Source organism: Ochotona curzoniae, unplaced genomic scaffold (assembly GCF_017591425.1).
Source record: "Ochotona curzoniae isolate NIBS_2020 unplaced genomic scaffold, NIBS_Ocur_1.0 contig_3527, whole genome shotgun sequence".
Classification (NCBI taxonomy): domain Eukaryota; kingdom Metazoa; phylum Chordata; class Mammalia; order Lagomorpha; family Ochotonidae; genus Ochotona; species Ochotona curzoniae.
Window position 1 is genome coordinate 2,019,597 of NW_024465897.1, and position 26,377 is coordinate 2,045,973.

Sequence of the window (26,377 nt, forward strand, 5' to 3'; positions counted from 1 at the left end):
AGAGAGGGGGATGTGTGCACACATGTCCGGTGCCTTGAGTGGTATAAAGACTGGGACAAGGGGAGTGGATCCGTGGCCTGGGAGCTGGCAGGCAGCGTCAGGTGCACTCAGCAGGACATGAGAAGGAGCTTCATGAGATCACATGACTGTGATCGTCAATGAACTCATGGCACAGAATAACACACAGACCCCAGGACAGGCCTGTGCAGGGCTGTAGTGTTGGGGACTCCAGGATGAGGGGAGTGGTCCACTGGGCAGCCCCAGGCAGACAGAGGGGCTGACTGCTGAGAGCAGAAACGGGGAATGCAAGGCTCCCCTGCTCTCCTCTCCCCACCCCTCCTGTCCTATACACAAAAGCTCTTGGAGCCCCAGCCAGGCAAGCAGGTTGCCCCTTGTGCAGGGCTGGCCTGCAGCCAGCAGAGTCTGCCTGTGCAGGCCCCGTGCTGGGCACCACCACGAGCTCCCTATGCCAGTCTTGGGTGCTGGTAAAGGTCACTTCAGCAGGCTCCCGGGGCCAGGAAAAACATGCTTGGGGTGCAGAAAGAGGACCCGCAGAGGCCGCTTCCCCAGAGTGCAGCAGACACACACACATGCTTGGTGTTGCTGGGTAGACTTGCCTGGGGTTCCTCCAGTACCCCTGCTTTGATTTTCCAGCCCCTCTGCATGATTCTTCCTGAGGATCGGGCCTCTTTGCAATTCTCAGGCAGGGAAGTGGGTGGTGGGAGAGATCCTGCGAGCCATCCATTACTTTCAAACAAGACTGGAGGCATGTGACCACACCGAGCCCAGGGGTTGACTTCAACTTCTTTGAAACAAAGGTTTGAGTGGATTTCTCCCACCCCACTGTGCCACTGAATGGAAAACAGCAGCAGCTCTGAGGCCCAAGAGACTCGGGCTGCCAGGGATGGATGGAAATGGGGTCTCAGACACAAAGCCCTGCAGGGAGGTGCTCGGATAAAGGCAGCTCTGGCCAGGAGAGGATTTTAAAAAAGCCCGATACCTGAGGAGAGGCGAGAGGGGCCAGCACAGAGGTCCTGTGAGGCCAAGGGCGGATCCAGGTGCACAGGCACCTGGACCCCTCTGCAGGATGGGGCCTGGCTGTGGTGGACAGGAGGTGCCACTTCTGCCTCAAGCCCTTGCCCTTGACCCTGAAAGGCCACTTGGGTATAGACCCTCCCTGGGCAGCTGCACCAATAGGCAGAACAAACTGCTTAGAAAACCAGGATTCCCTGGGAGATCAGAGCTGCAGGGATCTGGAGAAATCAGGGTACAAGCTTCCCACTGCCCAGAACTTCACAATCAAGGATCCTGAGTCCAAGAGTGGTGTACTGGCCAGCCCAACCACACGAGGCTTGTGGCTCTCTGTCCTGTCTTTGGCTGTGTGCCTGGTCTCACCTGTCCAAGCACTCCTTGCTGGGCACATCCTGTGTGTCTAGATTCTGGAATTTGGGGTCAGGTGCTACCCTCAGGAAAATTGAACTTTGTTCCAGAACTGATAAGCTCGGGGAGGGTTTCCCTGGCATGGGTCTCCCTTCTGTAGAAAACAGACTCCTCCCCCAAACAAACAAAAACAAACAAACCAAAACAGGCATCATCCACAACTTGTCTAGGAGCTTACTGCATGTTTCCAGGGAGGCTACTTTCCCTGTTCAGACCGGGGATCACCCTGCATCCTCCACCTCACTGCAGTGCAGCGCAGGTGAGCACCTCTCTACATCAAAAACACTTCCCTGCCACTGTTGAGTCATCCCTGCACCTTGCAGACCCAGCACTTGCAGCTAGTGCCCGACACTAGGACTCTGATGGTATCCCTCCCCTTGCCCAGCCCCCCCAGAGGGGCCCAAGGCAGAGAGCTTGGGGCTCCTGGGCTTTGCTGGCAGGCCATTGGCAGTGGTTTGGGGTTCCTGTCTCCTGGCCTGATGCTGTTGGCAGGAATGGGGAATGTGATTTCCTGGGATCCTCAACTTTGGATAGACAGATAGGAGATGGAGAATATAGACTCCCAGCCCCCAACCTCACCATTCTCAATCTGGGAGTCCAAGGTGGGGTCCAGGAAACCTAGATTTTTAGGTTTCCTGCTGGCCCCATGAGATTCTGGCACTAGTTAATCAGCCCACATTCGGAAGAAACCTGTACTGCAGGTGAGCCCCACCAAGTGCTTCTGCTGGAGTGGACAGAGGCCACATTCAGGGCTGTCTCCCCACAGCTTGCTGGACTCCCAAAAGCCCTGGCTAGAGGAGGCAGGGTGCTGAGGCTACTGCTGGCTCCCGGGCCATACTCACATGCCCTGAATGAAAGCCCCAAGGACTCCTGTGCAGACTCGGGGCAGCAGTAGGCAATTGACACCTTTTGCCAGCATGGCTAGTTGCAGCAGCACTAATAGAGCACACGCTACTGGGCCAACAGAGTGCCATGGCCTCTGAACCAGCAGCAGCAGCAATAGGAGCTTGTTAACAAGACAGATCTGGGACAGAACAGAAACCTGCATCAGCAAGTGCCCAGGTGCCACATGTGCCCCTCCAAGGAGTATGGTGACTAGTGGCCTCCGGTGCCACTTACTGATATTCCCGAGTCCCCAGATTGTATGGAAGGCAGGGGGAACTACAGCTGAGATGATAGGACTTCACCACCAGCAGCAGTTGCAGCCAGCAGCCAGGCCATTGATCTGCATGGCACCCTAAGATGTCCAGTGACTTCCCATTCAACCCCACAACCCAGGGAGGGATGTGGGGTCCAGCAGCAGCTGGGAGGCACTCCCTGGAATTGGTGGCGCTGTTGTCCACCTGCTTGGCTGTTCTCACGGGCTTGTTCACTGCAGCATGGGGCCAGCCGGGATGGGCGGAGGGGGGTGGTGCCTCTGAAGCCAGCAGGCTCTGCATACACAGTGAGGGGCAGGAAGTGAGAACTGGGGCGGAGGAACCAGGAGTTGGGTTTGGGCTGAGGACATTCTTTCTTCACAGCCAGACTTGGTTCTATGTGCCTTTTGAAAGGAAGTGGAGAATAGCTGTGCTCAGCCCAGCCGGGCCGGCCCCTTTCAACCTTGTAGCAGCTGCCATTTCCAATTACAACCTCAGAGGCCTCCTATAATTTATACATCCCAGGATGCACTGCTCCAGCTGCTTTATGATGGGAGTTCATTACACCATTAAGGTTAAACTTTTATAAAGTACTAAGCAGGTGGTAGGCTGGACGCCTGGCTTAGTTACTAGGGCTGGAAGCTTACTGAATAGGGTTCACCTGGGGAAGGGAGCTGGGGGGCACTGTGAAATGAAGAAGGCAGTTCCAGAGGTGCCCAGGCCCTCCATTAGCCTGTTGATTAAACTGCATGGTACAGCAAAGCCAGCAGCAAGCAGAACCATCTGGAACCACTCAGCAGCCCTGGCAGGGGGGCTGTGGGGCGAGAGGAAGCATCCTAGGCAAGCCTGGAAGCTGCCAGCCTGGCCAGGCCTGTGAGGTCTAGGTTCGGGATCTGAGGAAGACGTCACAGGATGCCCATGGGCCTGACAGGCTTCTGGCATGGAGGGGGCCAAGGGGAACCCTTCTTGGAATAGCAGCCGGTTGTCCCCTGGCTTCCAAGGTCCTCAAAGCCGGTGCCTGGTGGGAGAGCAGGGCCAGTCAGATGCAAGCCACAAGGACCTGGCCCCTGCTGATGAGGTCCTCATCCTACCTGCACCCAGGGCTGCTGCAGGACTCCAAGCCCACAGCCTGGGTTTGGAACAGAACCATCACTGTATTAGATGCACTCCCACGCGGAAAGCCATGTCTGACAGAGAGGCCGCCCAGTATCAAACTTTATAGTAGCTGCTGGAGTGTGTGTGTGTGTGTCCCTGACCTGGGAGCTGTGTGTGTATGTGTGTCCTTGACCTGGGAGCTGCTGCTCGAATGTGTGTGTGTGACCCTGACCTGGGAGCTCTCTGAGGATGCCATGGCTGCTTCTGGCTGCTGGCACCAGGTAGCACACCTGTGCAGTGAGTGCTTGCTGGGTGAGTGTCTGGGATCCAGTTCCAGGCAAGGTGTCAGGGGAAAGCCAAGTTCATTTTGAGGTTCCTGAGGTTACTCCTGGAGAGAATTCCTTGCCCTCCCTGGCAGAAGGCACTCCTGCAGCTGCAGGAGGCCCGCATCTCCTTTCCACATGCTTGCAGGCCTGGCTCGCTCCTTCCCCAGCCTGCAGGAGATGCCCAGGCTGGATGTGACAGGACAGGACATGGGCTCGCGAGGCTGCCCAACGGCTTGCAGCATTCTCAGTCATGAGGCCGACCACAAGTCCCTCCATGCCCGCAGGCCCAGGGCTGGCAGCAGGGCCGAGCAGGGGCTTTGAGCAAGAAGGAAGAGCTGCGGCAGAAGCCATGTGCGATTCCCCTCCCACCCCACCCCCGCCCCGCCCTGGCCACCGGACGCCTCAAGAGAGGAAAAGTTAGACAAAGAGAAGGCAGCGAATAGAAGAGGGGCCAAAGGGAAGGAAATCACACAGAAGAGGAACCAAGAGGTGGGGGGTGGAGGCTGGCAGGCTGGTCTTGGAGACAACCAGGGCAGGAAGAAGGCTGGACGCTGTCGGGCGTGGGGGGGGGGATTGTGGGGGAGCCCCAGGACCAGGAGAGGGCCTGGGCTGGCGAAGCAACAGACAGCGAGGGTGAAGAAAATTCACAGCAGCGGCAGTGGTCGGTGCTGAGTAGCTGTGTGTCCCCGGCCCTGCGAAGGCCTTCCCAGGCAGCTCAGTCCTTCCTGGTGGAGAGATGGGGAACTGAGGCCCAGGAACCCACGTGGCAGAGGCCCCATGGGAAGCTCCATTCTAGGCTAAAGCCCACGTTTTGATGCTGAATTTAAAGACAGGGAGACAGGAGAGAAAGGAACAGAGCACCTCAAAGGAGCCCATGCGTGGCAGACGCTGAGTGGGATGAGGGCACGGGGGAGCTGCGGGGTCTTGCAGCTGAGACTGCAAAGGTCGGGCCCCTCTCCTCATCGGCCAGGCCTGGAGCTGCCCAGAAAAGCTGCAGTGAGGCAGCCGTCCCAGGACAGCGGAGGAAGCCTGGATGAAGTGGGTGTTGGCTAACGGGTGTGCCAGGGGAGCCTGATGTAATCACAGCCCGTGGGAGGCGGAAACTCGGGAAGTGACACAAACGGCACCTACGGCAGCGGCCCCGGCCACAGATTTCCAAAGAGCTCTGCCAGGCCTGCCTCACCCCCATCCGCTGGGCCCAGGGCCCTGCGCTGCCTTGCCTCGGGCTTTGGGACCCGGGGTAGCCCAGCAGCATGCACTGTCACCTTCCCAGGCCGGCTGTTGGGAGCGCGTGGAGGACTCCGCGCCGACGCCCTGGGAAGCCTGCCACAAGAGCCTGGCAGTCTCCCGGCTTTCCGGAACAGACACAGGGCTCACCTCTTCACCAGGCTTTCTGCCTGTTTCCAGGGCCAGGGAGGGAGGTCCGGGCAGCTGCTTGGTGAGCTGGCCACTTTCCTCACCAAACCCAGCCTGGACTGACCTAGTTAGGGAGCGTGTGGGAGATGATGATGAAAGGAGGGTCTGGCATCCTCGGTGGGCTTCACACACCAGGAGGGTCAGGGGGGGAGCCCCAGGCCCTGCTCGGCCAACCAAGACACAGGACACTGGGCCAGGGCCTGGGATCCCCTCTCCTGGTCATGCAGGATCCTCAAGCAAATTGCTGGCAGCTGGCAAGCCATAGGATCCATCTGCCTGTGTGGGGTGCCTGATGGTGGGTGGCCTGCATTTGTATGCCCAGCCTTAAGCATTCCTGGCCTTCATGCCAACCCCCTGAATCTCAAACAAAAGCAATTCTAACCCTCAGATGGCACAGTGTCTCTCCTAAAGTTCCCGCCCCTCCAGCACTGCCTTTGAACCTGGGGATAGCCAGTGAGGTGGGAGGACACACTGTTAGGTGGGAGGTCACTGCTGTTATTATGCGCATGGGCCCAGGGAGGCTTAGAGAAAGTAGGAGACATGTCCAAAGCTGTCCAGTGGGGCCAGGAACAGCAGCCAGACCCAGAAGCCTCTGCACTCGTTTTGTTGAAATCACCCATCCTGTGGTGAGAGTGGGCACTCCTGGTGCCCCCAAGGCAGGGTAGAAGCCAGACCCAGCTTGGCAAGGAGGCCAGGCAAGAACACAGTCATAAGCTTATTTTGTTACAATTTTTTTTTTTTTAAATTTAGGGCCTGGCGCGATAGTGTAGTGGTAAAAGTTCTCACCTTGCACGCACCAGGATCCCATATGGTTGCTGGTTCTAATCCCGGTGGCCCCGCTTCCCATCCTGCTCCCTGCTTGCGGCCTAGGAAAGCAGTCAAGTACGGTCCCAAACCTTGGGACCCTGCACCCACGTGGGAGACCCGAAAGAGCTCCTGGCTCCTGGCTTCAGATTGGCTCAACTCCAGCCATTGCGGCCGCTTGGGGAGTGAACCATCGGACGGAAGATCTTCCTCTCTGTCTCTCCTTCTCTCTATGTATCTGACTTTCCAATAAAAATAAATAATCTTCTAAAAAAATTAAATTTATGCATACTTTTTACATAATACGCATTTACATAATATGATTTTTTCGAAGATCTCTCACATGCATAGACTCAAAAAACTTTTTTTTGCACCAAAAAACTCCTAATTTTCTAATTCCACTTTTTGTTCTTTTTAAAGGTTGCAAAGAGAAAGGAGAGCAAGCGAAAGTACTTCCACATGTGGGTTCATTCCCCAAACGGCTGCAACAGCTGGGGCTGAGCCAGGACAGAGCAAGGGCCTGGAACTCTACTGGGGTCTCCCATGTGGCTAGCAGGAGCCCAAGAAGTTGGGTCATCTGCTGCTTTCTCGGGAGCAGCAGCATGTTCTGACCCCAACAGGGTCAGAAGTACAGTGGCTAGGACTTGAACTGGTTCCCATATGGGATACCAATATCAGAGGCAGTGGCTTAAACCACTGTGCCAAAAATGCCAGCCCTTGATTCTGTTTTTTATGAACTTTCTGAAATATCTCTATATTTGACAGATAAGGGAACAGACATAGTCCAGTGGCTAAATCCTCGCTTTGCAACTGCCAGGATGCCACACGGGCGCTGGTTCATGTCTCGCCTGCTCCACTTCCCATCCAGCTCCTTGATAGGACCTGGGAAAGCAGTCGAGGATGGCCCAGCTTTGGGACCCTGGAACCGTGTGGGAGACCCAGAAGAAGCTCCTGGCTCCTGGCTCCGAATTGGCTCAGCTCCAGCCATTGTAGCCACTTGGGAAGTGAACCAACAGATGGAAGATCTTCCTCTCTGTCTCTCCTTCTCGAATCTACCTTTTCAATAATAATAAAAAAACTAGATCTTTAAAAAAAAAGAAATAGAGGAAAGATAAGAGGATTACAGGAAGACTCAGACAAGCATCCTAGGAATCAAGGCTGCTGGGATGAAATTCTGGAACTCCCTGACTCTCGGCTGAGGTTTCTAAACCTCATCTATAAAGCGGGTTAAGTGCAGGAGCAGCACCTGCCTTTCAGGGTAGCCACAAGGACTAACGGTGGTAAGGCCAGAAGAGTGCTTAGTGTGGTGTCTGGCATCTGCGCTTGGCAGCAAGGGATTACTTGGCCATTCCTGTAATCCTTCAACGAGGATGTGTACTGCTGAGGGTGACCCCACACACACCCCAGGGGACTGCTCTGGCATTCAGTGGGGACATGTAGAAAGGCTTCATGGGGGGAGGAGGGCTTGTATGCAGCCTGAAGGAGGGACAGGACACAGTGAGGGGCGTGCAAATGAATCCATCCTGGACTCAATCCTGGCTTCCCACTTCTTGCTGTGTGTCCTAGAGCAAGTGACTGAACCTCTCTGGGCCTCCTGGAAGAGAAGACTGGGCATGGGGCAGTAGAGGGAGTCTAGGTCGCATGGAGCAAGAGATCCTCTCCGTACAGCCTGGGCTTGTGCTCCTTACCTATACTCACAAAATGGAAACCGTTGGTAGCATTCCTGCTATTTCAGAGCTGAGCAAAGCTTCCCAGAAACACTTTCTGGCACCCACAGCAACCTCTCAGTCTGCAAGGGTCTGACAAAGCCGAGCTCAGAGAGCCCTGTCCCCAGGGGCCACCACGTGCAACTCAGTGAAGCTCCCCCTCCCCCACAGGGTGGCCTGCCCATCAGGCGGAGCCAGGGGCTGGGGGCGGGGGTGCAGGGTGTGTTGTACATAATGAAGGGACATCAATAATAAATTAACCTCAAGTAAGTCTAGGAACATCAATCATAAATTAATTAAATGTTCCAAGAGGGAGCGTGACAAGGGGCCTTTTGGCGACCCATGGGAAGCAGCATCCTGCCTCACCTCCCTCAACCCAGGCCTGCTCTTCCCAGCTCCTCGCCAGATATAGGAACGGCCTCTTGGGGACAGCCCCCAGAACACAGGTGGAGGATCTGCCACGCCCCCACCCCAGCGTGCAGAACGCTCCAATGCTGAACAGGTTTTGATGAAACTTCCCAGAATAGTAACCTCCTGGGCTGAACTCAGACAGGCAAAATTTCAAGGGGTAATTTGGTGAGAAAATGATCAAATGCCTGGAAATAAGTGCTGGGAACACCAAAGTCCCTCAGTGCCTCCTCAGGGAGGGGAACGGTCAACACGACACACAGGTACGAGCCACACAGGTACGAGCCACTCGGGCTCCCCAGTCTCTCCCTCGCACTCCTGGTACCGAGGGGCTCACACTAATGGACAGTTAAGTATGGGAAACACACGTGGGCTGGGACCTGTTCTGGGTGGCATCTGGCCCTGCCCGTGGCCCACCAGAATGACTAACCTCACGCCTATCTGCCTCCCTTAGCAATCCGTCGAGCCGGGTCTCCCCTTTCAGTTCGCCAGGCTGGCACCTGATACTCCTGGCTCCCATCCCTCAGCACTCCTGCCACTTGCTGTCAGATACTGCTGCCTGGGGGTGGCATCAGTGCCAGCCCCACACCCTTGTTCAGGGCATTTCAGGGACCGTCCCACTTTCTCAGTCCCACAGTGATGGTTCTTAGGAGCTCAGCTGCGGCTCACGTCTTCACCCTCTGCTTTTTTTAACTTCTGCTTCATGCATCCTGTGAGTAGGCAGCTGGCATGGCCCCTGCCACTCTGCTGGCCTGTTATGACCACCTTGCCAGGGTCACTCCCACTGGCCATCAGGGCCTGGGATAAAGGTCATGACCATCTGAGGGCCCTCTCCTGATGCTGCATTGTGTCCTTGGCCTTCCTCTGACATCCAGCGGTACTCTCCCTCAGAAGCAGATCATCTCTCCCAACAGATGGCATCATGGGAAGGGCAGCCTCCACCTTACAGGCTCTGGTCTAGCCAACTTGTTTCCACAGCTCAACCCAAAGCAGGTGCTCCAGAGAGGATCAGCAGCCAAATACAGGCACCCACATTCCCCAGAGGCCGAGCTCCGATGCCTGCGTGTGATGCTGTGGACAGATGTGTAGGCTTGTGTCGCTCCCAAGGCCAGGGTGGAGCTGACTTCCTTGCACCGAGTAATGGGAACCATGAACACTGTCCCCGGCGCCAACATATGCAAGTCATGATGTAACCACTTTTCTATGGGAAAAAAAAAATCTCTTTTGCCAGAGCAAACAACCTTTCTTCGGGGCACGACACGGCAGCACTCTTAGACTTCCGCCACGTGTGGAGGTTTTCACTGTCTCCATTTTACAGACAAGGAAACTGAGATGCAGAGAGAGGGAGATGAGGATTCAAATCTGGGTGTTTGGTGCCCAGGGGCCAGCACCCTGTCTTCTGTCCCCAGTTGACTTCCAGGTGGCAGGGGGAGGAGCAGGGATGTGTGAGACGCCCCCAGGTAGTGCACAGATGGGCACTGAGGAGCCACGCCTCCAAGCCAGCTTCCTTCTAAGGAATCGGGAGTGAACAGCCAGCCGGGCTCCTCCTGCAACAAGCGGGATGAGGTCTCCAACCCGCCTCCCACCCACCCAGGCCACATCCCCCACTCTGTTGCACTGTTCTTTCCAGTTCCGCACTGCTCCACACACTCACTGACTCCAGGCCAGCCAGACACAGAGCCCACAGGCACTCCACACCCCCTCAGCCCTCATTTCCCACAGACACACTTATGGGCACAAATGTGGCTTCACACATGTGCATGCCCTGAGCTGTGCTGTGGTGCAAACAGCCTCGCCCCTACCCATCTCACCAACACCCTGGGAAGACAACATCCCCTCCCTCCAACTCCAGTCATGCCGAGTATTCCATGGTGACCAAGAAATCCCCACCAATTAGGTGGCTTCCAGAGGTATCAGGCACTCTCTGCACCTGCCGTGCACACACCTCATGCTTCCTCAGAAAGATCAAACCCAGTCCAGGTCTGTAGCACAAAGAGAAAAAAAAAAATCAAGATCAACAGCTCTCAGCCCTGCCCGCTGGGGAGATAGCCACATCCTGCTCTATCCTGGGCTCCGCGGTTCTAGAAGATTTATCTCCCTCTGACCACACGCTCATTGATATTTCCCCCAGCGCTACTTGCCTGGTCCACTGGAGTGTAATGTAAAGCTATTCCAGTGAGAAATTGAACTCGGAAGGAGTGCCAGTCAACAGGTGATTAAACACTTGAGTCCCCTTCTGGTCCCGGGGAGGGACGTGGGGGAGGAGCAGCTTTCCTGACAGTCCAAGCCGTCAGCTGCAGCTGTCCGGCCTGGTGCTCACACTCCAATCCAGCATCCTTTGGCCAGGGATGCCTGAGTCCCCGGCACCCGCAGGCTGAGCAGCTGGATACTGTGATTTATGGGGCAGCTGAGAAAGGAGAGGTTGCCAGAAGCTGAGGAAAGCAACTTTGGGAGAAATATGGACAAAGGAGACAGGAATAGGACCGAGGACCAGTGTGGAAAAAATTCTCGGCGCCACAGGACCACTTGTTCTTGACGTCCACTCTCATGTCACCAACCCCTGCCTCCACTGGCATCTGCTCAAACTTGGCACCCAGGAACAATGGCAATGGCCACTCCCTTTTTGCTTGGCTCCCTGTTGCCTCAAGTACCAAGGGTTGGGAAGAAAATTCAGCCCTGCTTTTCGGGAACGGAGGCCAACTTCCCCTTCCTCGCATCTTCTGATCGGTGCCACCTCTCCCCAGATGGCAGCTTTCCAAGTGGATGGCCAGGGGAGAGCCACAAAGTTCTCCTGGAGCCCAAACCCATATGGCTGAATGGCAAACAGGCAGAGGTGTGGGAGGTTAGCTGAGGGGACACGAGTGGCCAATCACCCAACAGGGTGGCCTTAATGGACACTGCTCTCCTAGACTTTCCAGGGAGAAGTCAAACTGCCAAGAACTCCCCTGGGAGCTACAAAGGCCCTGCAGGGCACACACAGAGCGGGTCTCAGAGCGGCCCCCCAAGCATCCTGGGAGTGACTGAGGAGCACTTCCAAGCCCAGGCAGCGTCCAGGCGGCAGCTGCTGGGAGAAGGAATAAGTGCCACAATGCAGAAATGTGGACTCAACATCTCAGGGCCAGATGGGGCCAGTCCTCCTCCTACCCACGTGGCCGTGGCCTGATGTTGCAGCTTGGACACAGGGCAAAAACTCTGTGCCTTGGGGAGCAAGGCTAAGGCCGACACCCACTTAGAATGCTTGGGAGCTGGCCCTCTAGCGCTGTGGCTGCCAGCGGTGGTGCTGTACCATGTGCTCTGAAGCCCATTGTCAGGAACTAGGCTCCTGGGGACAGGAAGCAAAGCAACTCACACCCCCACCCCCATGCGCCCCACCTGGGACCACCTTTAGTGCAGCCATGTCTGAAGAGAAGTCCCAGAATCCGTGTTTCAGCAGTCCATACTGTCTTTCAGAACAGTCCCCATGACACTGAGGGGATTGCTGCAGCCAAGGGAAGTGCTCCAGAGAAAAAGCACGCTTTTCAAGACTCCCTCCCACACCGGGACACAGGACTTAGCGGTCACAGGCGACAGACCTGGGTGACAAGGCACGGCTGCGGCCCCAGCCAAGGGCATTCATCTGCTTGGGCCACTGCCGGACGGACTTCAGAACTGCTGTAGCCATGCTTGGGACCATCCCCAGGAGACCCGGGGCCTGGTTCCAGCTCAGGAGCTGACTCAGTGTCAACAGATCCCACTTTCCCCATCAGAAGCCAGCATGTTCACCGCCGATTCCTGATGCCAGGCCCTCGGCCTTCTGGCTCGCTCTCCCCCCACTCACATCCCATGCCACCTCCATTTCCTCCTGCCTCCCACCCTGGCCTCGTCACCTGCCAAGAACCCATGGCTTTTCACTATGGATAACGGGTTCCTGTGAGGACCTTGACCTTTCTGCACCGACCACCATGAGCGTACGTGCTTCAGACAGGTACAATCACCTGGTCAAGGTCACTCAGCCAAGATGGGAATTCAAGTTTTCTGGGATCACGTGCACTGGTCACTACTCCAGCTTTCAGGAACTCAGGAGCATCTCCAAGCACCTTCCCTGGCAAGTCAGCTGCCACCCCATGACTCTAGACTCCAACATGCTCAAAATCATCTCTTTGGACTCCTAACTGCCTTCCCCAAACCCATGCAACAACACCCTTTCTATGCCGCTCCCTCTGAACTCGCTTCCCCAAGGCAGCCACAAAGGCTTGCTGTCCTGAGACTGTCCAGCCCACACCCTGAGACTCTTCTGGGGGTCTGGCAATTGTCCCCTCTGAAAGCAGAACACAACAATGTCACACTGGGCGAGACCGCACCCAAAGCTTCCCCAAACGCTGGCAGGTGTGTTCCCAGCAGTGTCCCAGTGGCTGCAGAATCACCCTCCCAAGCTCCCCAGCACCAGAGAGGGGAAACCCCTGACTTCTTGAAGTGGTCCCACCAGCCAGGGCCACTGGCTGTGGACTACAGACGATGCCTGACCTGCTGACACTGGTCACTTCCCACCCCCCTTCGGTGTGGCCACGACCTGTTCAGGCACAGTAAGCATGGCCGGAGAAACACACCACCTCCCTCTCCTTCCCCAGGCTGGACACACTCACGAGCCTAGGACAATGCTAGTGTCTGGACAGGTTCTCCTCCTGGGTCACCATCTGGGCAAGCCCTGGTGACAGAAGGACCTCATAGCAGCTACCACGTCCATCACAAAGGACACAGACCTTCTCTTGGCCTCTGCCACTGCCTCCAGGCCAGGGTACCTAAGACAGCCTGGAACCCTAACAGAAGCGATAACCGTCATCATGGCCATGGCAGGAGACCGGCTGTTAGCCTTCCCATCCCCCAGGGCCTGGGGCCACCAAGGATGCCCCTCACAGCCCCACACCTTGCCCGTTTCCCACAGCCAGGGCAGGAACTCCAGCCATACAGAGGACACCAATTCTCACTGGTGCCACCACCCCAGACCATCCCAGCACCAAGGCAATGGCAGCACTTCCTGACGCCCATGCCCAGTGGCAGCACCACGCCGACCCGGCCCCGGCCAGGGCGCTGCTGCACCCATCACCTACCTGCACAGGGAGACTGTACCCGCCTCACACCTGGGCGGTCACCACCACACCAAGGTGTCTTCTGACTCCCGCGCCTGGAAATCCACGCTGCCTGTGCCGGAGCCGCGTTGCCCACGCCCGTGCCACGGGTGTCACCATCCCCACACCGGTGCCGGAGGCTCCACTGGAGCTCACACCTGGCGCGGGCGCGCGTGGCAGCCGCACCTCTGCCTGCAGACCAGTCGGGCCGGCCCCCGCGCGCGCCCCGGACACTGCCCAGCCCGCCACGCCGCTCGCCTTGCTCCGGTGCCCGGGGCGCCCGAGGTCCTCCCCCGTCTCCCTTACCTCCCGCCCGTCGCAGGGCTCGGCCCGCCGCCGCCGCCGCGACCGCCACCTCCATCCTGGGCTCCCCAAGGCCCCGATTCACTAACGCCGCTTCCGCAGGGCGCCGGCGCCGGCGCGAAGGCCGCCTCCGCCCCCCGGGGGACGCTGCGTCCTTTACGTAAACCCCACTCCGCCGCCAGCGGTGACCATGGCGACGGCCGTGGGGCGGCAGCGCCCCCTGGCGCCAGGGAGGGGACGAGCGAGCGCCGCCTTTCGCGGGCGCTGGCCCCGCGCGTGGGGGCGGTGGGCACCGGGTCCGGGTGCTGCCGGGCCTCCGTGGGCGACAGAGAGGGGCTGGGCCGGTGGGGCTGGGTGCGGCGAAGGGAGCCGTCTGGGTTCCTCCCCTCCTTCAGGCCCCGCGTGACCGGGTTTAGCGTGGGAGAGGAAAAAAAAAAAGCAAGGAAGCTCACTGGAGAGCTGGTTCGTTTAGGGGGAGGAGAGAGAGACGGGCGCCACCTCCTCGCGGTGTGACTGGACGCTCGCTGAGAAGTCCCGGCTTTCACGTCTTCATCTTGTCTTCCATCACAGGGCCCAGGATCCCGCCTGACACCCAGACGCGGCGCGGGGTAAAGTCTGCATTTCTAGCCGAGGGAAAATATCGCCGCACCCGCTGCCCTGCGCGCACGCCCGGTTCATTCACGCCGTAAGTCATGGGCACACCCTCCTGGGAACCGAGGGCACCACTGTGCCCAAGCCTCGTGCCAAGCAGGGGAGGGGTGCCCCCTCCCCCGAGAGACACAAAGGGTGGGCCCTGCACCCCACGAGTTAATCCACGGGGCTGGGGAAGGGCAGGCAGAGGTGGGAATGGACGTTTGCAATTGGAGTTGAGCTAATGCAGCCTCGTGGGCTAGCCTGGACAAACTCCCGTGGGAGTGGGGCGTACTGGAGGCCAGAACGAGCCTGCCCCTCCCCAAGAGCTTGGAGGAAATTCATTGGAGAGGTGTTTTAGACTGGGGGAGTGCCTCCAACACCCTTCTTGGGCCCTGGAAATCAGGGCGATTGGCAGGTGGGGTGGAAGGTGCTGTGTGCCAGGGGTTGGGGACTGGGACCCTGCACCCTCCCCTGGACTGGGCTGATGCAGGTGAGAAGTGCTCCTGGCATGAGCTGTGCAGCTGCCAGTGACTGTTTGGAAGGCCAACTCCTGCTTAGGTGACACAGGAAATGGGGAGTGGAGGGAGGGCCTCCGAGGCTGGGACCCCTTGAGGTTCAAGAGGGACAGAGACCAGGGGAGGCTTAAGGGTGGGTCCGGGTCCCTGTGATGCATCAGCCTCATTTACATAGATTTGGAGTTGCAGACAGGGTTGTCACTGGACAGAATGTTAGGCGTTGGGACAAGTTCAAGTGTTCTCTTGCACAGTAGGGCAAGGGCAGCAAATGATGACACAGATGCCAGAAAGGATTCTTCGTTTTCTCCCCACACAAGAATGATACACATTTGAAGTGAGACCACAACCGTTCTTATTTGATCGTCACATGGTTTTATACATGCATTGGAATATCGTGTTGTAGATACGTATGGATAACCATGTCATCAAAAATAAAATTAATAGCAAGATTTAAAAAAAAAACCCTGCTAACTTTGAACTCTCGGATCAAAGTTCAAGCTTTAGTTCGTCAGCCATGGTCAGAGCAAAAAGCGCCAAGTTGACCCACAGACTGCAACAACAAAGAAGATGGCTGAGATGGGGGTGGAAGAACGAGATCTCAGCAGACCCAAGATTGCTGCAAGATTGTCCCCAGCACATGCATGTCCTAACTCGCACGCGAGCACCCACGCGTCCTTCCGCCCCCGTCCCCCGTGTTCAGCTACTCCAGACCTGCCATCAAGAGACTAGTCCCATTCAAGATGTTACAGGTGAGGACCGCTAGTCCTCAGGTTCCCTGGCAATCCCGCCGGAGAATGTAGCAACAGAAGGAAAGGGCGTGTGTCACAGCTCCCAGTTCTCCAACCTCTGGCTTTGGCCCCATTCGGGGACTCTTAACATACAGAATCTCCGATCTGCAGATGCAGCCTGCTCACAGGATCTCCAGGCTGTTGGTGTACACCTTACACTTTAGAAGCATCGTTGCTATAAGTATCAGGGGAAAGGAATACTCTCAAAGTATTATTTATTTACTTATTTGAAAGGCAGGGTTACAGAGAGAGAGAGAGAAAGAGGTGGGGACATATATATAGAAAGAGAAAAGGAGAGATCTTTTATCTGCTGGTTCATTCCCCAATGGCTGCAACACCTGGAACTGGAGGTGACTGCAGCCGGCAGCCAGGAGCTTCTTCAGGTCTCCCACGGGGGTGCAGGGTTCCAAGCCCTTGGGGCATCTTCCACAGACTTCTCAGGAGCATTAGCAGGGAGTGGATTGGGGATGGAACAGCCAGGCCAGGAACCGGTGCTCAGAGAGGATGCCAGTGTGGGTTCAAGTCTTCACCCTTGAGCTTTTGGTGATCTCAGCCCTCAGGCATCTGGGCAGCTGTCTACTTTTGTTTATCATTGGGCATGGTGACGACAGAAGTACTCCCTGGATTCCATTCATGCCTCTCGTGTGTGAGAGAGACAGAGAGATGCCCAACCAGCCAAGTAGCTGCTTCCAATTCATCACAACCATGACCGTGCCTCCTGGTGGCCAGAGTCCTCCTTTGAACCCTAAAACCACCAGGCACACAGCCAAAACCCTGCAGAGTTGCCTGCAGAGGAAACGGACTTCATGATGATGAGGCGAGACACCCAGTCACTGTAGCTCCGTTGGCAGAAGCAGCCCAACTGCTCCCTGGGGGCCCAGGCTGGGCAGCTAGCAGGCTGCGCTCAGTCCGCTGCAACACCCAGCTTAGCTCTCCGTTGGAGCCCTGTAGAGATGGTGTCCGGGCTGGGGCGCAGGGCAAGAGTGAGGCTCCCAGTGGGCAACGAGCCCTAGACTGGTCCTGTTCCAGCTACCAGGCTGTGCTCTGTCCACTCAGAGCCAAGTTCCCAGCCTGGCCTCAGTTTCCCCCTGGGTCCCAGTGGTGATAATGGCATGGCTCCTCCTTCCAGAGAGGCTGTATGGATTAACTAATTAATGAGTGTGACATTGCTGTTCCCACAAAGGGGCTGATTAAATGCTGAGTGCTGTTATTAGGAGCGATGGAGGGTGTGTGACAGGCAGAGTTGCTGGAGAGACAGATCTGTTCCCCTTGCCTCCTCCCCCCGCCCCCCCCCCGCCCCCACCTCCTTTCTGGTCTGCCCCTACGCTCTGCAAGCTGAACATCTTGCGAGACAAAACCAAGATGATACTTGGCACCCCAAATACAGCAGCGTGTGACTTGGGCACATTGCCCCACCTTATCCAGGAGTGCAGGTCATAGCTCAGCTGCTAAGGGTAATCTCCAACAGCTGGCACAGCTGGACCCTACCCCAGCAGCTCTCAGCTCCTGGCAGCTGCAGACTGGGGTAGCTGGGCCAATGACTGCAGTAGGGTACCACTGCCTGCGGATAGACAACTGCAGAATTCCTGAGCCGGGCACCGCCCCCAGACTGCATTGCCCCACAGAGGTAGAGATCCAGCCACCTCGCCTTCCCTCCCAGCCCAAGGGAGGGAGAGCCAGCAGTACACACTGGGGGAGGGGGGGAGAATTCAAAGCACGCAGGGCTTGAAAGTATGAAATATCTGCTCACGGCCAGAGATTCTGTGACTGCTTTGGCCTGAATGCGGGATATAGAATAACTGCGTGAAATCGCAGCTCCGGGCAGGATGACTTTAGCCCAGTTTGTTCCCAGATGTAGAAAGTCCTGAGAGGCCTTTGAGTTCAACAGTGAACGTGACTTTGCTCTCTGCAGCCCCGGATCCTCACCACTGATGTGAGATTCCTGCCTCCCCCAGATGCAAGAGCTCCCATCCTTGAATGTGGTAGGGTGCTGGGTCCCAGGCCGGCGCCCCGGTCCCTTTGATGGGGGTGGCTGGGAGGAACTGTTCAGTGCACCGCCACCTAAATAAGCCTGCCTGTGACAACCCAGGGGAATGCTGTTTATCCAAATAGCACAAACTCAGCCTGCCTGGGGAGGTGAGAGAAGAGCTCTAGAAGCTGAGCTGTCAACTCCCACAGGGAGTGAAATTAGCCAGTGGTTAGGTCCTAGGAGAGGCACAGGAGTTAGGGTTTGGGATCCCTGGAGCCAGCTCTGCATCTTGGGGCTACTTCTGGTGGGATCTGGCTTCTGGCCACTGCTGTTCCCCCTTCACGAACAGCCCTGTCCCATCAGACCATTTTTGTCCTTCCTTGGGCTCTCAAGTCACAGGAACGGGTCACAGAGCAAACAGACTGGAAGTGCGGGGTGAACCACGTGGCTCTGCTGGCAGCCAGGGATTAGAAGGTCAGCCGCTGCTGCGACATGTTGAAGAGCTGTCTGAGAAGTGTGTTGCTCCCTCCCATCAGAGGCAAGCCTGCAAGCCTACACCCTTGACCTGAGTTAGCGCAGTTTGAAGTCAAAGAGTCTCAATAAATCTAAGCGATAACATCATAACGGGGGTGGGAAGGTGGAGGTGCTGAGGGTGGTGGTGGTTTGGCAACAGGGGTGATAGGGAAGAGAGAGGGCGGGTGGCTTCCAAGAGGGTGGCTTCCAAGCGGGTGTCCTCAGAGGGTTTTAAGCTGTGATTTCATCTCCCCTTCTTCTGGATATCACCAGCACTTTCCCCAGAATGCCCAGAGGACGGGGAGATCCTTGTGCCTCATTAAGCCAGCCTATTTGTAAGTATCGACTCCCCAAAGGGCATTGTAGTAACTAGTTTTTCTCCTTGGGGCACTGGGGAGCCACGGGAGTGTAAACACACAAGTCTGGGCGGTTGGGTGGGGGCAGGAAGTCCACAGGCTTGGTTACTGGGGTGATTCACCTGCACTTTTTAGATACCAACAACCAGGGCAGAAGGGTATTCACCACCCAGTCATTTGCCTACTCACCCACCTACCTGCTCAATCTCCCACTCATTTCTTTACTCCCCTGTTCACACATCCCTCTAACCTTCCATCTATCCTTCTGTCCATCCCACTTACCCTTCCTGTACCACCAGCAACCCTCCTACACCACCTTTCATCTATCCAACTAAATCATGTCCCGTTGCTGTTTCCTCTGAAATGCACTTGAGGTATTCACTGTTATTCATTTCCTCATCTCCCAAGCCCAGGGCACTTTTGTCCATCTTCAACGGGCAATTGCTCTCACATCTCATTTCTTTTCCACTAACGAATTAGAATGACCTTTTGCAAATGAATATCAGATTATGTCATGTCACAGCTTAAAGCCCTGCTGTGGTTTTCCTTTGCCCGTAAAGGACAGTCACCATTATTCTTAGGTGTCACTCACAAATATTAGTTTGCAGCTTAAGGAGTGTCTGCATGTATATTTGCCTGTGACCACACCCAGGTGGAGATTCAAACATTTCCAGCTGTTCGTGCCTTTTACAGTCAATACCCTCTCCCCCTGAAGTAACTGCTCTTTAGGATTCTATACTATAAATTGGTTTTGTCTGTTCCTATACTTCCTATAAATAGAATCACGTTGGAGAAGGCATTTGGCCTAGTTGATAAACCACTGGTTGGAATATCCGCATCTCAAATTGAACTACCAGGGTTCAAATCTTGGTGGTGGTCCCAATTCTAGCTTCTCAGAACCTAAGAGGCAGTGGTGATGCCTACGTGGGAGACCTATCTGGATTGAATTCTTAGGCTAAGCCTGACCCAGCCTTGGCCATTCTATGCACTTGGAGAACAAACCAGCAGATAGGAGCTCACTCCATCCGTCTTTGCTAATCAAATAAATCCAGATATCTAAAACTTCAAACATAATAGATGGAATAATATAATACAGACTCTTTTTGTGTCTGGTTTCCTTTGCTCAACATTCCATCGATGAGCTCAGTCTGTTCATCGACCTACCAACCCATCCACTTATTGACACTTCCATCATCCATTCATCCATCCACTTGCCCACCCATCTTATGCATCTATCCCTCTGTCCATCCCTCCCTAATCAAAATTTATTCTGTATTGCTATGCACTATTTCATTTAGAGAAAATGCCGGTTTGGTGTCCACCCTATTCTTGGTGTAGATGTCGGTTTTTCCACTTTGGGGTTCTTATGAATGCATGGGCATGTGGCCTATGAGATGGCCAGATTCTCCTGGCTCATGTGTCTGGTCCTGATGGATCCTTCCTGGTGGAAGGAGACAGACTGAGAAAGGGAGAGGGTGGCAGTGGGAGACTCAGTCAGCTATTGCTGGTTTTGAACATGAGCCCAGGGACATGGGCAGTTCCTGGGAGCTGCAAAAGGCAAGGAAGTGCCTGCAGTGCTGCCTCCTACAACAACCAGAACCTCTGAAAGGAGCACAGTCTGCTGCTGCCCCCTTCATGTTAGCCCTTTTGGATTTCTGACCTTCAGAGCAGATTTTTTTTTTAAGCCAGTGAGTTTGTGACCATTTCTTAGGAAGCCCTAGGAAACTCATGCACGTGGATGACCAAGCATGGACCAGCCCGATTGCAGCCTGGCGCAGCAGGACCCCAGGTCTTCACACATGGTCTCCTGACCCCTTGCAGGACTGGCCCTGCCTATGGGTGCACCCTCATCTTGGGCCCTTCTCTGCTCTACATTCCAAACAGCCGCCTTTCCTCCCAGCCTTTCCTTGGCAGGTACATCCTCCGGCTGGGTTGGCTCCCACTCCCACCCTTCCACTCGGTGGAGCCCTCCTTAAGGGAGTGACATCAGCTTCCCTGGCCTGTTCAGCTCTTCCCTGGGTGCTTGTCAAGGTTTTCCCTGCCTTCTTTATTTTGAGGATTACTTAATCTTGCCTCTTCCCCACCTCCCATGTGAGGCTCAGTGACCCAGGTGGGTAAGGGCTGGGTTCTCCATGGCTTCCTTTGCTCTAAGTAGGCCTTGTGCCTGGTACACAGTGACCCACGACAGCCACTAGCTGAGTGGGAATGTGGTAGGGGTGTCAGAGAGGGGAGCAGAGGAGAAGGAAGAGAGAGGGAGGGGAGAAAGCCGGGCAGAGAGAGAGAGAGACATGTCCACCCTGAGGGTCCCGTGTTCTGTCCTTAGCGTCGATGTTCTTCAGCATCCCTGACTGAAAGGTCCGTAAGGGCCATTCACGTGGATACAACTGCAGGAGGAAAAAAAGGTAGATTTCAGAGTGAGAAAGGCCCTGGATTCCTTTACAGCCCATTCTGAGTCCTTCTGGGGACTTTGTGACTCATGCTTACTGCCTGGGAATCCGCCAGTCTAACCCCCCGACCCTTGCCCCGCCACCCCGAGGCAAGGAGAGACACGAGAACTAAGGGAGGTGACCCAGACTCAGAGGGGGAGCCCTGGGTTGCCAAGGCCACGGACACGTTAGAATCAGGACTGGGTTCTGCAAGGGAGACCCTGCGCTGCCAGCTCGGTGGGGGAGGGTTGCCAGCTAGAGAAAATAAAGTCCCAGGATTAAACCAAATCTCAGCGAAGCAACAAACGGGTTGTTAGTGTAAGTAGATTCCCCCAAGGCGGCCCAGAGAGCGCTTACACGGAAAGAACTGGCTGTTCTGAAACTCCAGTCTGTCAGGTGGTGGGGGCGGGGGGGCGGAAGGCGAGGTGGAGGGCGTGTGGGGAAGGGGAAGAGGGGGCCAAGATCTGCCTCCCTGCCCAGCAGGACTCTCTGCAGATGCGTGCCCGTGCTGACCACAACACTGCCTGTTTTCCCCCTGGACACAGCTGGCCACTCTGTGACCCTCTCGGCCTCCTTCCTCCTCCGCCCTGACGCAGACCCCAGCTTCCTGCCAGACCACCGGTTCTCAGCTGCAGGCACTGGCGTCACCTGCCCAGACTCCAGCCAGGTCCCCCCCCCCCCCCCGGCCCCACGCCCCCAGCAGCAGGTCTGGGGTCAGAATGAGGCCTTGGCTGTCCTGATGGCTCCCCAGGTGACCACAGCTCGCAGCAGCCAGCCGAGCCCCGCCCAGCTGGAAGGAGCCGCTGACATCATCCTGGCACTGCCTCCCCTTGCTTGGAGAGTCTGGAACCTCGGAGTCTCCAGTAGTCTCCGTGGTTCCCCCCACTAGTTCCCATTGGCAGACCATCCTGCAGCAGGTCCTTCTTGCCCTTAGCTCTCCTCAGTCCCTTCTGGATGGTTCTAAACAGCTTCTGTTTTAAAGGACTGGTACTTTGGCTCCCTTGAGGCTCATCAGGAAAGCAGGACCCTCCTCCCCCCACCCCAGTGGAGCATGATGCCCCTGAAATGCTGATCCCAGGATGGAGAGTGGTGGTGGTTAAGGGAACACCCAGGCCAGGGAAGGGCTGTGCTGGGTGGAGTCCGTCAGCTGTGGGAGTTGTACCCTAGTGTTTTAGGATTACTTGTCATGTCTGTCTTCCCCCAAGCAGGGGACAGGCGTCTCTCGTTCTGGCTCAGTGGCTGAAGCAGGGCTCACTGCCCATGTGTGTCTTCTGTGGATGTCCCTCAGCCCCTTGCACTGGAGAAGAGGCAAACCAAGCACAGACCTGAGGAGGCTCAGGCTGAGTCCCACTCCTCAGCCCTTGCCGCTAGGGACCACTAGGAGGTCCGACCCCTCCACGGTCCACCCCCGCTCCAGACAGCCCTCCGCCTAGATACACACCTACACTCACACCAACACTGTATCCTCACTCGGATCTATATCTACACTCACTCCTACATACCCCTACACTCACACCTGGACTCCCCACCCCCCACGCACACTCAGACCTACAGCTATACACACCTGCACTCCCACCTACACACCCCCACACGCACACCCACACTCTCGCTCATACACACATCCCCTCACACACATCCCTACACACACACACTCTTCCCAAAACTTCCTTTCTGGAAAGAAGAGTCAGGATAAGCAGGCTTACAGGGAGGAGGAGAGACACTGTGGGAGACCCAGGGTCTTTGCCCAAAAGCCTTGCAGGAGGCACCGCCTCTGGGGGATGCAGGGAGCTGGGACTCCTATTTTGATACACCTCTCAGCTGGGCCAGAGCTGGACTTTGCCTCCTCTTATCTGAATCGACTCCTCCCTGGAAGAGCCAGCAGGCAGGAAGGTCCACAGGCAGGACCCAGAGCCAACCAGAGCCAGCTCTAGAGTCTGAAACTCCCTCTACTAATGCTGTGATTCCCTTTGAAACTCAGTTTGCGAATCAGGAAAATGGGTCTGTTAATATCACTCTCCTGGGGCTGTCACTGTGGCATCGCAGGTTAATTCTCTACCTGTGATACTAGCATCCCATGTGGGTGCCAGTTCAAGTCCTGCCCGCTCCACTTCCCATCCAACTCCCTGCTTATGACCTCGGGGAAAGCAGTGGAAGATGGCCCAAATCCTTGGCACATGGGGAACCTGGAAGAAGCTCCTAGCTCCCTGTTTCGGCTTAGCCATGCTCTGACTATTACAGCCATTTTGGGAGTAAACCAGAGGACAGAATATCTTTCTCCCTCTGTAACTTTACCTTTCAAAGAAAAATCTCTCTCTCTATCAGCCTCCTCCAGGCACAGAGCTCCACAGGTAACAGGTGCTCAGGGAAAGTCCTTCCTGACAACATCTCCGCCCCGGTCTCTCCCAGTCTTCATCCTGGATCCTGGGGACATTCTAATCAGAGTAAGAAGAGAGACAGTCCAGGCAGAGCTGCCCACCTGCTGCCCGTGAGATACGAACCTGAAGGTGGGCTTCTTGTTAAAACCGAGTGCCGATGGCTTCCTGGAGGGCCCCAGAGGGTGAGGGAGAGCTGGAGCTCACAGAGTGGGAGAGGCCAGGATTGGTGGGGAGCAGGTGAGCCCAGGGGGCCTCCGACAGGCCTTCCGTCTCCAGTTCTTCTCAGCAGTTTTTGACGTGTCCTGGTCAAATACTCACAACACAGAATATTCCCTGTCACCCTTTCTTGGCAGCGTTTTCATCTACCTTTATGTATATATAAAAAATAATTTATTCGGAAGGTAGAGATAGAGAAACAGAGATTGTCCATCTACTGGTTCAACCTAGAATGGCTACAATGGCTGGGGCCAGCTCAGGTCAAAGTCGGGAACCTGCAACACCATCTGCTGCTTTCGCAGGCGCGTCAGCTGGGAGCTGAATCGGACGCAGAACAGGCAGGACCCAAACCAGCACTCACAGGGGATGCTGTTTGTTCCACTCTTCAGCTATGTTAGATAAGGCGACCATGAACAAGGTTCTACAAATACTTGGTCAAGTCCCTGCTTTCAGTTCTCCGGGGACTCTATATCCAGATGTGGCTTTCGACTAATGGATTCTAGGAGGCAGCAGGTGGTGGATTCAGTGCTGGACCTCACCCGTCTAGGAGACCTGGATGCAGTCTGGGCTGCTGACCTCGGCCTGGATGGTTGTTGCGAAGCACCTGGGGAGTGAATCAGTGGTTGGAAAGTTGATCGCTCTCTGTTGCTGCATCTTTCAAATGGATGGAAATGAGTAAGTAAACATTTTTAAAAGCAGTATCTCCCCTGTGGTTTTGCTAATAACTGATAGCGTGGGACATCTTTCAGATACTTATTGACAATTGGTAAATAGCATTTTTTTTTAAATTGGGCTCAAAGTTACAGACTAATCCTAGGTATACAACTGGATTGATGTTTTACACACGTACGCAGTTGGGAATCCGTCCTCTTCCAGCGCCCCAGAACTATCCTAGAGACGCCCCTCTCAATCAGGATCCCTGAAAGAAACCACCATTCCAATTTCTCTACCTGCGGATACTCTCACCTGTTGCTGCGCTTCCACTAAGCGGAGTCCTAACGGTTGTGTGTGAGCATGCGCAGGGAGAGGCACCTTGTGTTCCTGGAACTGAACAGGAATCTCGATACAGGAAAATGAAAAGGCAGTGCCATGTAGAAACAAAAGTTCTATAAGGGCCACTGAGGTGTGGCATTGTAGGCCAGGCAACTGGCAGTCAGGGGCATCACTGTTGGCATCTTACTCCAACAAGTTTATTTTGAAGGCTTCATCATTTGAAGAGCGAAGCAACAAAGAAAGGAAGAGAGAGGGAGTGATATCTCCACCTGCTGCTTTGCTCCCCAAATGCCTGCAACAGCTGCGGCCTGGCCAGGCCGAAGCCAGGAGCTTCTCAGGCACAATAGCAGGGAGCTGGAGGGGAAGTGGAGCAGCCGGGACCGGCACAGGAGCTCTGCTGTAACACGTTGGCATCACAGTGTCTCACCCTCTGCGCTGCAGCTGTTGATCCTTAAGAGGCAAAGTCTTACACTTTCACAGATACATGGGGAGTTTGGGGTTGGAACCAGAGCTGCTAAATTCCTGCTCTGTTCTTTAGGACCAGCACCCGCTGGGCTGTGTGGTGGTCCGCTGGGGTTAGAACCAATGCCCATATGGGATCCCGGCGAGTGCAAGGCGAGGACTTTAGCCACTAGGCTACTGCACTGGGCCCTCTGCTAAGTGTCTTGCAAGGGATAGATTTTCCTGGTCTGCTCCATTCTTTCCCAGGTGTCCAAGGCAGCTTACCGCCTTGAGGGTTATAACCCTGTGAGTATTTTTTTTTTCCTTCATTCACTGCTATGGTTAATTGCAACTGCTGTGCCTGACTAGGAAGTCAGTCAGGAACCACAGTGGTCTCTGCTCTGCTGGGTGGCATTAGGAGCACCCAAACAGAGTCTTTCTTCAAGGGCCCTGGATGACACAGACCAGGTCTGTTGCGGGGTGCTGCCCCCCTCCCCACCAGGCTTGGGGATTGGGGGGCTGCACCTTCCGTGTCTTTTGCTAGTTCCTGCTTCTACCTTTTACCCAGCGTGGCTGTAGGTGACCCAAGCTGTGTGGCTGGAAAGCATTTGGCTTCCCTGTATGTAATGTCTTTCAAATGCATGTGGGTACCACTGTGATTAATAACATTCAAATTCACTGCAGGCCTTTCTGTATTCACAGTCATCTTTTGTGCTGTACTTTCTCAGCCAACAAATACGTCAAAAACACTGCTATTCACAAATGGGATGGAAAGAGGTGAAGCTGTTGAAATATAAGAGAGCTGAAAACAAAGGAGGTCAGATAGGCCCTGGATGCGGGCCAGCCTGGCCACCTGGGGTGCCTGTCTGACACGGAATACTTTGCATCCTCTCTGGAAGACCCTGCTGGGTCCTTGACCTTGGCACGAGGGTGTGCTAGCATCCTCCGTGTTTTTCTGAATCACCAAGGAGCTTCCTGTTCTCTTTCAGTATGACCCTCTGCAAGCTGCCCCAGCACCCTGCGTGCTTCTGCCACCACTTCTCTCCTCTGATATTTCACCCGAGCACAGGCCTGCTCCCCGCTCTGTGGCATGATCATGCATGAGCTACCGGAGCCAGACTGCAGGGTTCAGAACCTCCCTCTACCCTTGATCTTGAACCAGGGACTCTGTCCAGGGTCACTTGAGTTGGTAGCACACCAAGCCCTATTGTGTATTGCTGACTTTTATGGGTGATTTGGGGATAGCGGGGACATGGTGTGTGTGTGTGTGTGTGTGTGTGTGTGTGTGTGTGTGTGTGTGTGTGTGTGTGTAATCCATCCGAGCACTGGGACAGGCTCACAACCTTACCTACTTCGGATATCCTGTCATCACAGTAGCCAGCGGTCCCCCCCGGCCCAGGGTCTGATGCCATT

At 55.6% G+C, this 26,377-nt stretch overlaps 1 protein-coding gene across 1 annotated transcript in view; it reads right to left on the minus strand.

The window, feature by feature from the left end:
• DAGLA (diacylglycerol lipase alpha) overlaps nucleotides 1-13,862 on the minus strand; it is a 57,697-nt gene extending 43,835 nt beyond the window's left edge. The window contains exon 1 of the mRNA XM_040981997.1: nucleotides 13,743-13,862. The gene's annotated coding sequence lies outside the window, so the exon portion shown is untranslated. The remainder of the gene's footprint in view (nucleotides 1-13,742) is intronic.
• Between the last annotated feature and the right edge of the window lie 12,515 nt (nucleotides 13,863-26,377).